This window comes from Mustela putorius, unplaced genomic scaffold, assembly GCF_011764305.1.
Source record: "Mustela putorius furo isolate JIRA1106 unplaced genomic scaffold, ASM1176430v1.1 tig00003863_pilon_pilon_pilon, whole genome shotgun sequence".
Classification (NCBI taxonomy): domain Eukaryota; kingdom Metazoa; phylum Chordata; class Mammalia; order Carnivora; family Mustelidae; genus Mustela; species Mustela putorius.
In genome coordinates, this window is record NW_025422015.1 from 16,214,641 (window position 1) to 16,228,681 (window position 14,041).

The 14,041-nt window shown below is 41.4% G+C and overlaps 1 protein-coding gene across 5 annotated transcripts in view; it reads right to left on the reverse strand.

Moving 5' to 3' along the window:
• ARFGEF3 (ARFGEF family member 3) overlaps window positions 1–14,041 on the reverse strand; it is a 184,895-nt gene that overhangs the window by 162,473 nt on the left and 8,381 nt on the right. The window lies entirely within an intron of this gene.

Sequence of the window (14,041 nt, forward strand, 5' to 3'; positions counted from 1 at the left end):
GTGCTCAACAGGGGTCCGCTTGAAGATTCTGGCTTCCTCTGCACCCTCCCCCCCACCATATGCACTCTCTCATCCACTTCCTCACTCTCTCCAATAAATAAATAAATCTTTAAAAAATATAAATAAATAAAATGGGGGAGACATGGTTCTCAAAGGGGAACCGAGATGCCCAAGACCCTTTTAGAGGGTTCATGAACTCAAAAGTATTTTTGGTCTCAGTCTCTCAGGAGTATATGGTGGACTCTATGAAGAAAGAACATCCTCCATTATCTGAACAGGCAATTAAGATTTCTTTCCCATTTTCAACTGCTTATCTGTATGAGGCAGGATTTTCTTTATCTCCTTCAACCAGAGCAAGATATTGGAAGAGACTGAATGCAGAAGCCAAGCTGAGATTCCAGCTGTTTTCTTCTACACCGCTGCACAGGAAGGATTTGCAAAAAATGTAAAATTCTTCATGCGAAATTTTCTTCAAGTAGTTCCTTCTCATAAAAAAATTAATTTATAGGGATGCCTGGGTGGCTCAGTGGGTTAAGCCGCTGCCTTCGGCTCAGGTCATGATCTCAGGGTGCTGGGATCGAGTCCCGCATCAGGCTCTCTGCTCAGCGGGGAGCCTGCTTTCCTCTGTCTCTCTCTGCCTACCTCTCCATCTACTTGTGATTTCTCTCTGTCAAATAAATAAATAAATAAAATCTTTAAAAAAAATTAATTTATATTAACATGTCATAGGTTTCTTGTTACTTTTAAGAATTAATAAATATTTTTTAAACTTTCTGTTTTAACTTCTAGTGTGGTAAATACTGATAGATATAATCCAATATTTTTCCTAAAAAGCCCTCTGGGGTCCTCAATAACTTTCAAAAGCGTAATGGGTTTTAAGACCAAAAAGTCTAAGAACAGCTGCACTGATGGGACAAATGAATGCGCTGATGGGACAGATGAATGCAGATGTGACAGATGAAGGCACTGACGTGACAGATGAACTTTCCCAAAAAGTGGTACATGAGCACATAATGGGATATTACTCGGCTGTGAAAAAGAAAGAGATCCTGTCGTTGACAGCAACATGGGTGAGCCTTGAGAACACTGTGCTAAGTAAAATAAGTCAGAGAAAGACAAATACTGTAGGATCTTCCTTAAAAGTTCTCATTACACATGCACGCAACATGGCAGGGGATGGGGATTAAGTGCCCTTATGTGGTAATCACTTGAAAACATAAACATATATCAAACCATCCCATTGTACACCCCGAACTCCCACAATGTTATGTCATTTCCATCTCAGTAAAGCTGGAAACGATATATGCCTGTAACGTGGAGGGACCCGAGACAAGGCCTATAGGCTAGAGGCTGCTCCCCTGCTCAAATGCTGAGAAGAGAGAAGAAAGGAGGAGGTACGTCTGTGTCTCTTCACCTGCAGGTGGGGGGAAGCATACAAGCACCCTGAGCCCTTCTTTGGGGAGACAGAGTCTGTCTCTGTGGTCTGGAACAAGGTCTCTCTAGATCTGTTCTTCTCTGCATCTACTGGTTGATCAATGATCGCACAGGGGTAACAGAGGCACCATACTACCTTTCACTGTCCATCTTCAGTTACAGAAGCTGACAGACAAAATGACCAGCTCAGGGTCCCAACAGTCATACACGGAAGAACAAGGACTTGGATGCAGGACTTACTTTATTACAGCGTGGCGTGCTCTCAGAGGGGAGATGGTCTGTGTTTTACTCCCAGCACACAGGACATGGCCTGTTTGGCTGACTCTGAGCCATCTGCCAAGTCCCCATCTGCCACTGCCTCTCCCACCACAGCCCAGACCCCCTCACACTGTCTTCCTACTACTGATCACAGCTCTAGACGCTCCAGGCATTCAAGACAGAGCTGCAAGGCACCATCACAAGCAAATATTTATGAAGGTGTCCACTGTACTGGGTTCTTGGGTGTACATACCTTAAACTAACAATCACTTTCTTTCTTAATCAAATATCCTCTTGACTATAAAATGACAGTTATATTGTTACTATGCCTGAGACACATGAGCAATGTCATGTTCTTGGCCCTGTCTTCCATGTCCAGCTATATTTCAGAATGGGGGTTAAAATCCCATGGGACAAATACCATCACCCCCAGGTCAACCCAGGGGAGCACAACGCACGTTGTGTTCAGCCCATCTCTGCCAACCACAGCTGGACTTCTTCTCTACCAACAGACTCTGAAATAAACATACAAAACCCCTTTTGTCTTTGAAAGACTTTTCTCCCAGCTGATAAATACAGAAAAACAAAATGAGGCTCACAAAATAAAACAAGCAATGGGGAAGTTACAATTTCAGAGAGAGAGAGAGAAAAAAAAATCTTTAAAATACAACAGTACTCTCTGGACCTCATTAAATTAAAAATTAGCTCAGGTCAGCTCCCCCCCAGAATGTGATCTAGACTGGATGTGTTTTTTTTCTTTTCTTTTCTTTTTTTTTTTTTTTTAAGATTTTATTTATTTATTTGACAGACAGAGATCACAAGTAGGCAGAGAAGCAGGCAGAGAGAGAGAGGAGGAAGCAGGCTCCCTGCTGAGTAGAGAGCCCGATGTGGGGCTCAATCTCAGGACCCTGGGATCACGACCTGAGCCGAAGGCAGAGGCTTTAACCCACTGAGCCACCCAGGTGCCCCTAGACTGGATGTGTTTCTTCAGCGTAGTCTGACCCGGTAAAAACCAGGCCTGTGCTAACCCGCCTCGCAGGAGTCCTGCAGGCTCACTCGTCGGGACCCTCCCACGTCGGCTGCTGCTTACCCTCTTCCTTACTCAAGTGAGCAGAAACTCAGAGAGGTAAGGGTTAGTTAATTCCATAATGACTCGGGTCTCCCTAGCGGGTGCTCAACACCAGTTTCAGACCAGAGTCCTTTGACTTAAGGTCTTCTGTCTCACAAAGTGGAAAAGTCAGTTTAGGTCCTTTCCTGGCAACGTTCTGTATATGCACAGATCTCAACAGCTTCGATAATTCACAGCTCTTCCGTCAGTCTGAATATATGACACCTCCTCTTTTAAGAGCTCTGGCTCCTTGAAAGTCGCATTTAAAGTTGTTTCAGTGACAGGTGATCTTAACCCTACTCCTGCGTTCATTAGCTGCTCTCTGAAAGAGCAGTGGCTAAATACAGATTTTCCAAGTGCTCTTCTCAACGCTGGTACTTCATCAAATAATCTGCTGCATGAAATGTAGTTTTCTGTATCTCAGCTTTTCACAGAAGCTACAAAGAAGAAATAATAGACCTCTGTGATGAATCAGTACTGGTGGGGGGAATACCCCATAGTAAGACAGTAAACTCTGGAGGTGAGCAGTTCTGACACTGCCCCAGGCTGGCTTGAGCAGTGTGGCTGCCTACAAGGTCTCTCCATACCTGAGTCGTTCCACCCCTCAAGGAAGGGCTGTCACGGTGGAGACCGGCGTGCATGGTGCCTAGGAGAGGCCCCGTCACATAAAAAAGGTTTTCAAAATGTCAACTTGTGTTCTTAATTGTCCCAAAATTAGTTGAGAAAATATGAATCAGAAGGCTATTAAGCATGCTACAAGGCACCACATTAACAGAGTACCGGACTGTTGAGGAGGTAAAGGAGATCTCCTGTGTCAAGTTTACTGAACTTCACTTGAAAAGACACACCAGGGTATTATTTTATAATTACACAATCGTACTGCTTTATAAACAGTTCAATGACACAGAAATATGCAGTAGAATGAAAACAGAAAAAAATATAAAATATTTAATAAATGAAGATGTCCAAAGAAACTAAATGATTTTAGTCTTTGCACCATGCCTTCCCCAGTAGGGAAAAAAAAAAGTCTTACAGGGTGAACAAGAGAGATACAAACAATTCACTGAACCATTCACATCACAAATCAATAAGCTCCAGTCCCTACCCGTCTTCTGGAATCCACTGTTACAACCCATCAATAGAAACAATTTCTCAGAGGTATACTCTGAAATAAAGTAGGAAATTTGGACCTAAATTGCCTGTAAGGCACAGTTTAATTATAGAAACCAAACATAGAATAAAAAGCCTACCTTCCTTCCATTCAAAAATAATAAAGAGGCTCAAGAAAGAAGATTCATGATAGGGTTGTTATATTTTTTTCAAAATGGGGTTTTATGTTTCCTTCCAATACTTCCCTTTAGAACCAAGGGCTATAAAATAAAGATATCAACCACTTATCATAAAGGAATGATGTGTGGCTGGCTATTCTTGAACATTAATATCTCGCTCACATCCCAAAATGTCAATCAAGCCCAATGTCCGGACCCTACAACCTAGTTGGGTGGGTTATACACTTATTTAATGGACTGATCATTTAAAAGTGCTTTTAGGTCAGGGGCTATTAACAAGGAGAAGCTTTATAATTGAGAGCTAATTGTAGGTGTTCCTTATCAAAGGGAATAGAACAAGAAAACCATTAGGATTGGCCTACAGGCTGGCAGATAACACACAGAAGAAGCTGTTTGTAAGTTGGGACATCGTATAGTATTGTACCTATGCTATGTTGCAAGGTGACAGAAATACTCTTTGTCTTCCCTAACAACAGGAGAAGGAAAAAGAGAAATTAGATATTTGGGGCACCTTGATTTCAAACATGGATTTCAGCATCCCTACTGCTAAAGGCTCCTCCACATGTCACATTCTTCTAGCCAGTGGGGTTTTGTGGCCAACACAGAAATATCATTCTGCTCACCTGTTTAGGGCAAGCCTGATCTCAGGAAGATGAACATCATCTCAACTCCAGGGCAAGTCCTTGTTCACGTAAATGGTCCCCATCTATGTCCAGCAAGGTTGACAGAGTCTCCCTCCTTCCTTTCATGACTCGCTGAGATAAAGAATTCTCTATAACTGAAAATGATCCAGTCTTAGACTAACCAAAGGGTCTTAAACCCATTATTTTTATTATCATCATCATCATCATCTTCCTATGTTGAACCAGCAAAAGATCAACAGAGCCAAAACTGACTTATATTTGCCTATTTCTGCAAAGGGAGGTCAGCTGTACTAGGGAAGAAAAGCAGAAGCCAGAAAGAGGTAAGACCTCAGGATGAGCTTAAATCCACAAGAAGCACAGATGCTTGAAATTCACCTGGAAGAAAGTGGAGGCCTCGTTAGAAGCATCTGTCTGGCACTTCTGCTAAGAGCCGCCATTCAGTTAGCACAGCTGAAGACAGGACCTGGGAAATCTACACGAGCATCCCTTGCTTTCGCCTCTGGATGACAGGAGCTAGCAAGGAGAACCCAAAACTCCTCCATGATACAAGAAAGACAAAAACAACGCCGAGATTGAAACTGTCTGCCAAAAACCACGACGAAGGCATTTGCTGTTCTCATCCATTTTAAATCAGTCTTTCCCAGTTGATGTGACCATGTTTATTTCAATTAAAAAATAAACATTTTGCACATCCTGTTGAAGTGGCTCCAGGATTCTGCATAGAATGGAAACACTAAAACAGATAAAAGCAGCAGAAAAAGCCATTAAAATAAAACCATACTGGGGTGCCTAGGCGGCTCAGTTGTTAAGCATTTACCTTCGGCTCAGGTCATGGTCTGGAGCCTGGGATCAAGCCCCCTCATCAGGCTCTCTGCTCAGCAGGGAGTCTGCTTCTCCCTCTCCCACTCCTCCTGCTGTGTTCCCTCTCTCGCTGTGTCTCTTTCTGTCAAATAAATAAATAAAATCTTAAAAAAAAAAAAAAAACCCTACAAAGAGTGAGAAGATACTGTGGAAGGTTCTCTCAAAACATAAATGCTAATGAATGTGGAAAGATCAGTAGTTTCCCCCAATCAAGATAGGGACGTATGTGCCAGCATCTGAGCTGGAAAAAGGATGTGGACCAGGCAGGCAAAATGAAGCAGAAGGCTGGGCAGAGGCTCATCCAGGGTGGGTACGGGAGTGGTGTGGGGGACACAGGCAAGGACAAATGGGGAAAAGTGCTGTTAGAGACTTTCTGGGAAGAGCAACTGGTAGGAGAAAGGCAATTAGGCTGAGGTTGGCTCTGAATAATCACAGAGAAGGTGAGTGAAAGGCGGCGGGGCTGTGGCCGGAGTCATGTCTGGGATTGTTCCCAGAGGGGCACTGAGAAATGCCAACAAGAGGTTCACTGCCAATGGCTGCCTTTTAACAAGACAGCTCGGGGATTCCCTTGACATTTTCATCTCATCTATACCACTTTCGTGGTAAATAACCTGGGCTAAGAAAAGGGGCAAATCTGGGGGGTGAACATTCTTTAAAACAGAAATACTCCCAAGTGGAATTCATATTGGGAGTGTGGGAGGGAAGTCAGCTTGCCTCTTCCAGGTGGGCCAATGAGAGCTCGAATCCTTGCACAATGTCCTTTGGCACAGAACATTAATCAGGGTCCCAATAAGTACCACCAACTCCTAACCCCTGGTCCAATACACATTAAGCTAGTCAGGGCTTTGGTTGAGGAGAGAGTGAGGAATTTAAGACTATACTAGATGAGATCAATGGATTGGGTGTTGGGCTTCTGGTCCTAGTCTCTGGGACCTCCCCTTTCAGTCAACGAGATGTGACAAGTCCTATTGCTAAAGCTGAGATTCCATTCTGGCATGGATTCTTCCAAATACTATGTTTCCTAAGAATCTAGGAGATGAGGCACAGGTTCCCTGGGATATGCAATGCAGTTTCATCCTGCAAACTCATACAGAGCACCAAAGTAGGGGATGAAAAGATGAATGATTTGGGCGCCTTTGGCTCAGGTCATGATCCCAGGGTCCTGGGATCAAGTGCTGCATTGGGCTCCCTGCTCAGTGGGCAGTCTGCTTCTCCCTCTCCCCTTCTCCCCACTTGTGATCTCTCTCTCACTCTCCTCTCTCGAATAAATAAAAAGATGACTAATTTATACATATGAACTTCTTGAGGATAGGGTTTCAGAACAGAACCCCTAGATTTAAATGCGAACCTGATGGATAAGCACCATGAGAAATTTGTGCAGAGTGTAGTGAGGGCACAGTGGAGGGAAGGATCTCGTCTAGCAAACACAGCTCATTCTTCAAGGATAAGTGGGATAACGAAGTGGGAAAGGCTGCATGTATATGAGACACCCGGTGGGCAATCTTGATGAACAGAGCAACTCAGAAAAATACTTCCTGTTCAAGGGAATTTGGGATTGGTAACCAAACACCACAGACCAGCCATTTAGGTCTAAGCTTTGGCATGAGGAAGGAAGAGGATTTGTAACAGCATGCTTTATTTCAACTTCTGAGTTGGGCCCAGGAGGAAGGTGGAATGGGGCCTGGGTAATGCCTTAAGTAAAACACTAGTACACGTGGGACAGCATATCCCAGAAGTGAGGGTCTTATTAATCACGGCCTTCATCGTGGTTAAGAGCTTGTTTCCCTGATGGTGCCTGTGACTGAGGTTCCACTCAAAGCAGGGCAGAAACCAAGATCCTTCATGAGAAATAGTCTGTGGAATCTGAAGGGGACAGAATAAAGCTTGACTTAAACGTGGTGGCCCCAGCAGCCATGAGAACTTTCTGAGAGCACCGGGAGTGCAGGGCTAGAACTCTGGTGAGATGACTGAGGCACTGGCCTTGAGTACAAAATTTTAGGGAGCATTAAAAAACTCAGTCAGCTAAATAAACAATATTTTAATGCCACATTTTTTTTAATTCAGTATAATTAACAGGGTTATATTAATTTCAAGTGTACAATACAGTGATTCAACAATTCCGTACGTGACTCAGTGCTCATCATGGTAAGTGTGCTCTTAATCGCCTCACCTATTTCACCCATTCCCCCACCTCCCCTCGGGTAACCATCAGTTTGTTCTCTGTTGTTAAGGGTCTGGTTTTTTTTGTTTGTCTCTTTTCTTTTTGTTCATTTGTTTAATTTCTTAAATTCCACATGTGTACAATCATATAGTATTTGTCTTTCTCTGACTTATGTTGCTTAGCATTATACCATCTAGATCCACCCATGTTGTTACAAATGCCAAGTGTTCATTATTTTTATGGCTGAGTAATATCCCATTGTATACATATATCTCTCATCTTCTTTATCCATTCGTCTACTGATGGACACTTGGGTTGCTTCCATAATTTGACTATTGTCAATAATGCTGTGATAAATTAAATAATTTAATTGCTGTGATAAACTTGAATTAGTGTTTTCATATTGTTTGTGTAAATACCCAGCAGTGGAATTACTGGATCATATGTTAATTCTACTTAATTTTTTGAGGAGCCTCCATTCTATTTTCTACAGTGGCCGCTCCCGTTTGCATTCCTGTCAATAGTGCACAAGGGTTCCTTTTTCTCCACATCCTCACCAACACTTGCCTCCTGTGTTTTTGATTTCAGCCATTCTGACCGGTGTGAGATGTTTTAATGCCACATTTTAAAAACTCAAAATGAATGCCAAATTCCATGATGAACAAAATACCGAACCCTGCACTTACATGACCCCGCCTCACTCACCCCACCTGGTCCCAGTCGAAGGGGAGTGAACCTCCTGGAAATCTGACAGGAAAGACAGAGTAGAAAATTCAGAGAGCCAGGCAGCTCAACTATGGCAGCAAACTGGTGGTGGCTTAAGGTCTCTGGGCCTTCACATGGGGTGAAAAGCATCCTTCTTGAAGATTTAAGTAGAGCTATGTGAGGATATCGAGATCCACAGTCACCAGAATTTGGAGTTTCAAAGTCACTGGAGAAGGCAGCAGGCAAACCATTCTTGCCCAGACGCCAGGAGAGAGACTGACCACACCCCACCAAGACTCAGAAGCAGAAGAACATTGCAAAACTCCATTAGACAGGGAAGACCATTTTGGGGGAATGTGCCAGCAAGTCAAGAATGATCTAGAAAAGGTGGTGACTACACACAACAAGAGTACTGAAAGGCCCACAGAAGAGCCCTTTTCTTTTTCACAATTAGGGTTGGATATAATATAAACTCTTCAAGATTTCTGAGGGAAAGATGATCAGACAGAACCAGGTATCATCTTAACCAAGCCATCACAAGGACAGGGGGGGAGGGAAGAGGACGGCTGATGAACCAATTTGCAGGAAGCCAAACATTCCAGAAGTTGTGGTTAAGCCCAGGTGGGCTTAAGCCAGGTGTTTCCTGCCAAGCAAGGCTGGCGACAGTTCACAAAACACAGACATCATCCCTGAATATTCATAACAAAAACCACCACAGCCCTGAAGATTCCAAAAATGACCAGGTTATTTTGGTTCTATCATTTGATTCTCCAGACCACACGGGAAAAGCAAGGAGGTAGAGAAGGTGACAGGATAAAGTAGAAAAAATGTCTGAAACAGAAAACATTTCCCATTAACTACTGAAATTTCTCGACCAGTAGCTTCCCAGTCTTATCATCACTTGGTTGAAAACCCAGTGGCTAACAACAAAGAAGTCAACAATGCTTTGTGCTCACTTGACTCAGTCAGAGATAGTTCACCAAGTCTAAGGGAGCACCCTTAGTTGCCTTCTGCTTGTAAACCAAGTAGAATACAGAAATGGTGACCCCAATCAAAGGAAAAGCCTGAGCTATCGATGACCTCCTTTTTGCGTCTAAGGACACTTCAACAGCTCACTTGTTCATGGGTTTTCAACCCTGTGAAGACATGGAAGGACTGAAGTTTAAGAAGAAGGAAAAGAGAAGCAAAGGTCATGAGGGGACAGGCTTTTCGTGGAGGAAGGTAAGGACCTTAAACTCACTGCCAAGCTCAAAAGCAAGACTTAGGGTACGAAAGACAGAATGACTTTCACATTACTACCTACTAACAAATTCAGAAATATTCCACAGGACAGGATCCCTGGGCCTTCCTCCATCACTGACACAGGCTCCCACCGGCACTCTGCATGAATCCCTACCCCTTTTGCTACAGAGGCTCACTTACCAGCCATGAGAGTGGACATCTGCTCACTGAGAGTCTGGGGCGGAAGAGGCAATGCCTCCAACCACTCCTTATCTTCACCTAAAATTGTTTTACCACGGGGTTCTTCCCTGCAATGCTCTACGTATGACTGAGTCCAGTCACTGGAGTGACGAAAATTATTCATGTGACATCAGGACAATTTTAGTGTGGAGATGAAGTCCACAGAGCAATCAACGGTAAAAGAAAAACAGAAGATAATGCAACCACAAGTCTCTCAAGGTTTCAGTTTTCTTCTGATCTGAGCTATCATTACTAATGCACACAACTGAGCAAAACAGTATGAGTAATTATTTATCATAACATTAATATAGTTAACGTAAAAGGCAATCAGTTGGTGGCAAAAGAAAACTGAAGAAAAAGAGCATAGCAAAAGTATCTGAGATTTGAATTATTCCCTATTGCCCTTTCTGAAACAACAAAATATCTGTAACTAATCACTTCTAAGCGATTATCAGAAATGGAAATGGAAACTGAATACAAAATCATGAGAACACAAGACATAGTTAATCTGGTTTCTTTCTCATGTGCTAAATAGAAGTATAACTGAAGAAAAATAATTAAAATATAATTGAAGAAAAATAATTAATATATCCAAATTCTTTCCTGGGTATACATATTTACAGTGACTAGATCTTTTTTATTTTTATTTTTATTTTTAATTTTTTTTTTTTTTTGAGCAGGTACTCAAACAATAGAAAGATGCTCTGTTAAATGCAGTGACTGGACAGAGTTAAGTACTCTCTGGGTTTCAAAGTGCCTGGCAGCGGAATCAAAGGATTAAAGCAAAACTGACTTGACAACAAAGAAACAAAAGCCCATTACAGCATAACTCATTATATCACTTCTCTTACGATAAAGGGAAATAGTAAATCAGACAAATATTGATTCAAGAGCTCTTTTTTTGTTCTAATTATGGCTTCTTCCCATACCCTAAAAGAGGCTTGAAAACGATTATGACTCATGGTCAAACTGAAACCCCCTTATATGTATACAATTCTACCATAAATACACAGTGGCCAGCACAAAACATGGTTTTCCAGTTCTGTGCGTCTTTATCCTCCTCCTTCTGAATATAAAACCTTTAAGAGCAATGCTCACATCTGCTTTGTCTCATATATAGGGTTTAGTTCTCACACAAAGATGTTTGATAGACCTCACTGCACACCGAGAACACAATACACATACACAGGATGACCTCGGCAGCTCTTTCTCGTTAGGATAAACACTCCGATTGATCTGCTAACAGTGGTGAAGATATGGAAAGACACCGATATATATTTGTCCACAGCTCCTGATCTGGCATCCTTCCCAGCAATTTGGTGACACCCCCCCACCCCCGCCCTTCTCGGGGTTGTACAAGATGGCAAGCTAGCTCTGGGGAAATCTCAAGGCCATGGGTGACAGGAAAGCTAAATGGCATGGCTAAATGCTGACCAACCATGTTTAGGTCCCATTAACACGGCATATTCTGTAGCTCATCTTTTCACGCCCCAACACACATACCAAGAGTTGGAAAATACCAGTTGTCTTTTGATGAATGTTCTTAACCAGCAGGCTAGGAGGCTTCTCCAGTGTCATCGCCGCCTTCTCACCCCTAACACTATAGGCAGAACTTTCATCACAGACCCAGAACCACAAGAAGCCCAGCCGCCAGGTTCAACAACCCTCTGGATGAGGAACTCACCTTTAAGGCATTGTTAACTAAACTTTTTTGCTCAAACAGCCACTAAGAAAAAGTTAAAGTTCTGTTTTTCATGTATTTTAAATTCACATTTACATTTCTTTATAATTTTAATTACTGGAAAAGGTTACGATTCTGCCATATTAAAAGTACTACAATTTTTAATTAAAACATGTCAGGTCTTTAAATGTATCTAGTGAAATCTAAATACCACAACAGTTTGAAAACCACCTTCATCCAACAAAAAAGTTTATGAGCAAACTCTTCTTTAACAGTAAAAAAATGCTACATTGGTCTATTTTCTCCTTGAACTTATATTTCCATTCTATTTCCCCAACTTAATTTTCTCTCAATATAATATGTCTTAACTCTTGAGAGGCTTTTATTAATCTCCCTGTTACATTTCTATATAACAAAATGTGTATAAAGTGATTTTTAAAAAATTTCCTATGTCCATACTATTTAAAAGTGTTTACTTTTCTTCTGGTTCAAGGTGTGATTACTAATGGACCCAACTGATCCAAACAACACTAATGAATATTTATAAGAATGTTAATGTAGTTAACATGGAAAGCATACTTTTATTTTGTCTTTTTTATTTTATTTTTTTTCTGTTTCATTAGAATGCATTTCTAAAGAAACAGATAAGCCAAGTTTATTTTTCTCCAATTACTTCATATACCTATGGATGGAGTATTCCTTATTGCTATAATAAGGTGGGGATTTAACATCATTTCCATACCTTTTCATTTTTATGGATGTAAGCAGTAAGAAATCTTATTTACACAAAGAAGAGAATGAAGGATACTTACCATCGAAACATCTTTTTGTCTATTATCTTATAATTAGATTAGGTCTTCCTTCAATTTTGTTGAAAGCCAAGATGAAAAAACTAACTTACAAAAAGATGTATGGTCTGGCCATTAAATCTGGCCTTTTTACCAACACAAACACTAGTATTTTCATAGTGCTTTGTTGGTGGGACGAGACTTTTGCACCCCAGGACAACACACCACAGTAAGGTTTGGAATGGGTTGGGTAATAGCTGTGCCTTCCTTGGTCAAGGAGAAAAGGGACTCTAATAGGTAAGATAGAAAAGGAGATGTAGCAAAAGCAGTTTTCAGAAAGAGTATCTATAGATGATGAAGACCAGGAAACCATCTCCCTAAACCATCAATACCTTCATATGTCTTAGAAAGTCTTCATGTATACCCCGCCTGGAACACAGCCCCCCAACCCCAGGCAAGAGTGTTATTGCCAGGCATTCTATCCATTTAGCTTTGTACACATAAAAGTACATTTGGTTTCATTAATACATGAATTCCCCTACAATATATCAGCTTGTAGCAGATACTATAGGAGAAGCAATAAATTTTTTAAAAACACAGAATCATAATTCTTGTTCTTTCTAATTGTAGAGATGGAAAACACCTAATAAATCATAATGTCCTACAGTATAGAACTTTACTCAACAAAAGACTGTTTAAGTCAATATTTTTAATAATGTCAAAAAAATCTAGAAATCATCCAAATGTTTAATAACAAGAAAATTACTGAATAAATGTTACAGCAGACATATAATGGAAGAATATACAATATTTTAATTTCAAGAACATATATTGACATTAGAAAATGTTCTTCATATTATGTGGCCTGAAAAAATAAGGAAGAAACAAACATAAATAAAATTCATACTAATTTGTAAAAATGTGTATCTGTAAGGAAAAGTCTGTTAAGAAAATCTGTTAAACAATTTTCAGTGGTTATCTTTAGGTGATGTAATCATAGGCAACTTTCTTACTTGTTCTTTTCAAATGTCCAACGCAGGGCATTTCTTCCATGATAAAGGGGAATGGGGAACCGTAAGGAAGGCGGGAAAACAGGCTCACTACTTCTGGCTTGTTGAATATGGCTACAGAGTTTATGAGAGATGGTGTCCAGCCAAGGGACCAGTGGGAGTTTAAATCCATCCCACAGGATGTAGGACTGCTTCTCCCTAGCAAGGGGTGGGGGCATTTCCTAGTCTGCAGTGGAAGATCTTGCCCAATGTCTACATTCTCTCTTAGATTCTGGACATTTTTCTCCCTGACCAATTTTACACTTCCACTTCATTCCTCAGCTGCTTTCTCTGGATTACTGATTTCACTCACTCCACAGATGCCTAGAAATCACTGCAGTCAGGTTCCCATCATGTTAACCTCATGAACTATCCCAGCTCATGGGTTTAAAAAAGAGCGTTCAGGGGTGCCTGGATGGCTCAGTCGGTTGAGCGACTGCTTTCAACTCAGGTCATGATCCTGGAGTCCCGGGATAGAGTCCCACATCAGGCTCCCAGCTCCACGGGGAGTCTGCTTCTCTCTCTGACCTTCTCCTTGCTCATACTCTCTCTCACTGTCTCTGTCTCAAATAAATAAATAAAATATTAAAAAAAAAAAAACA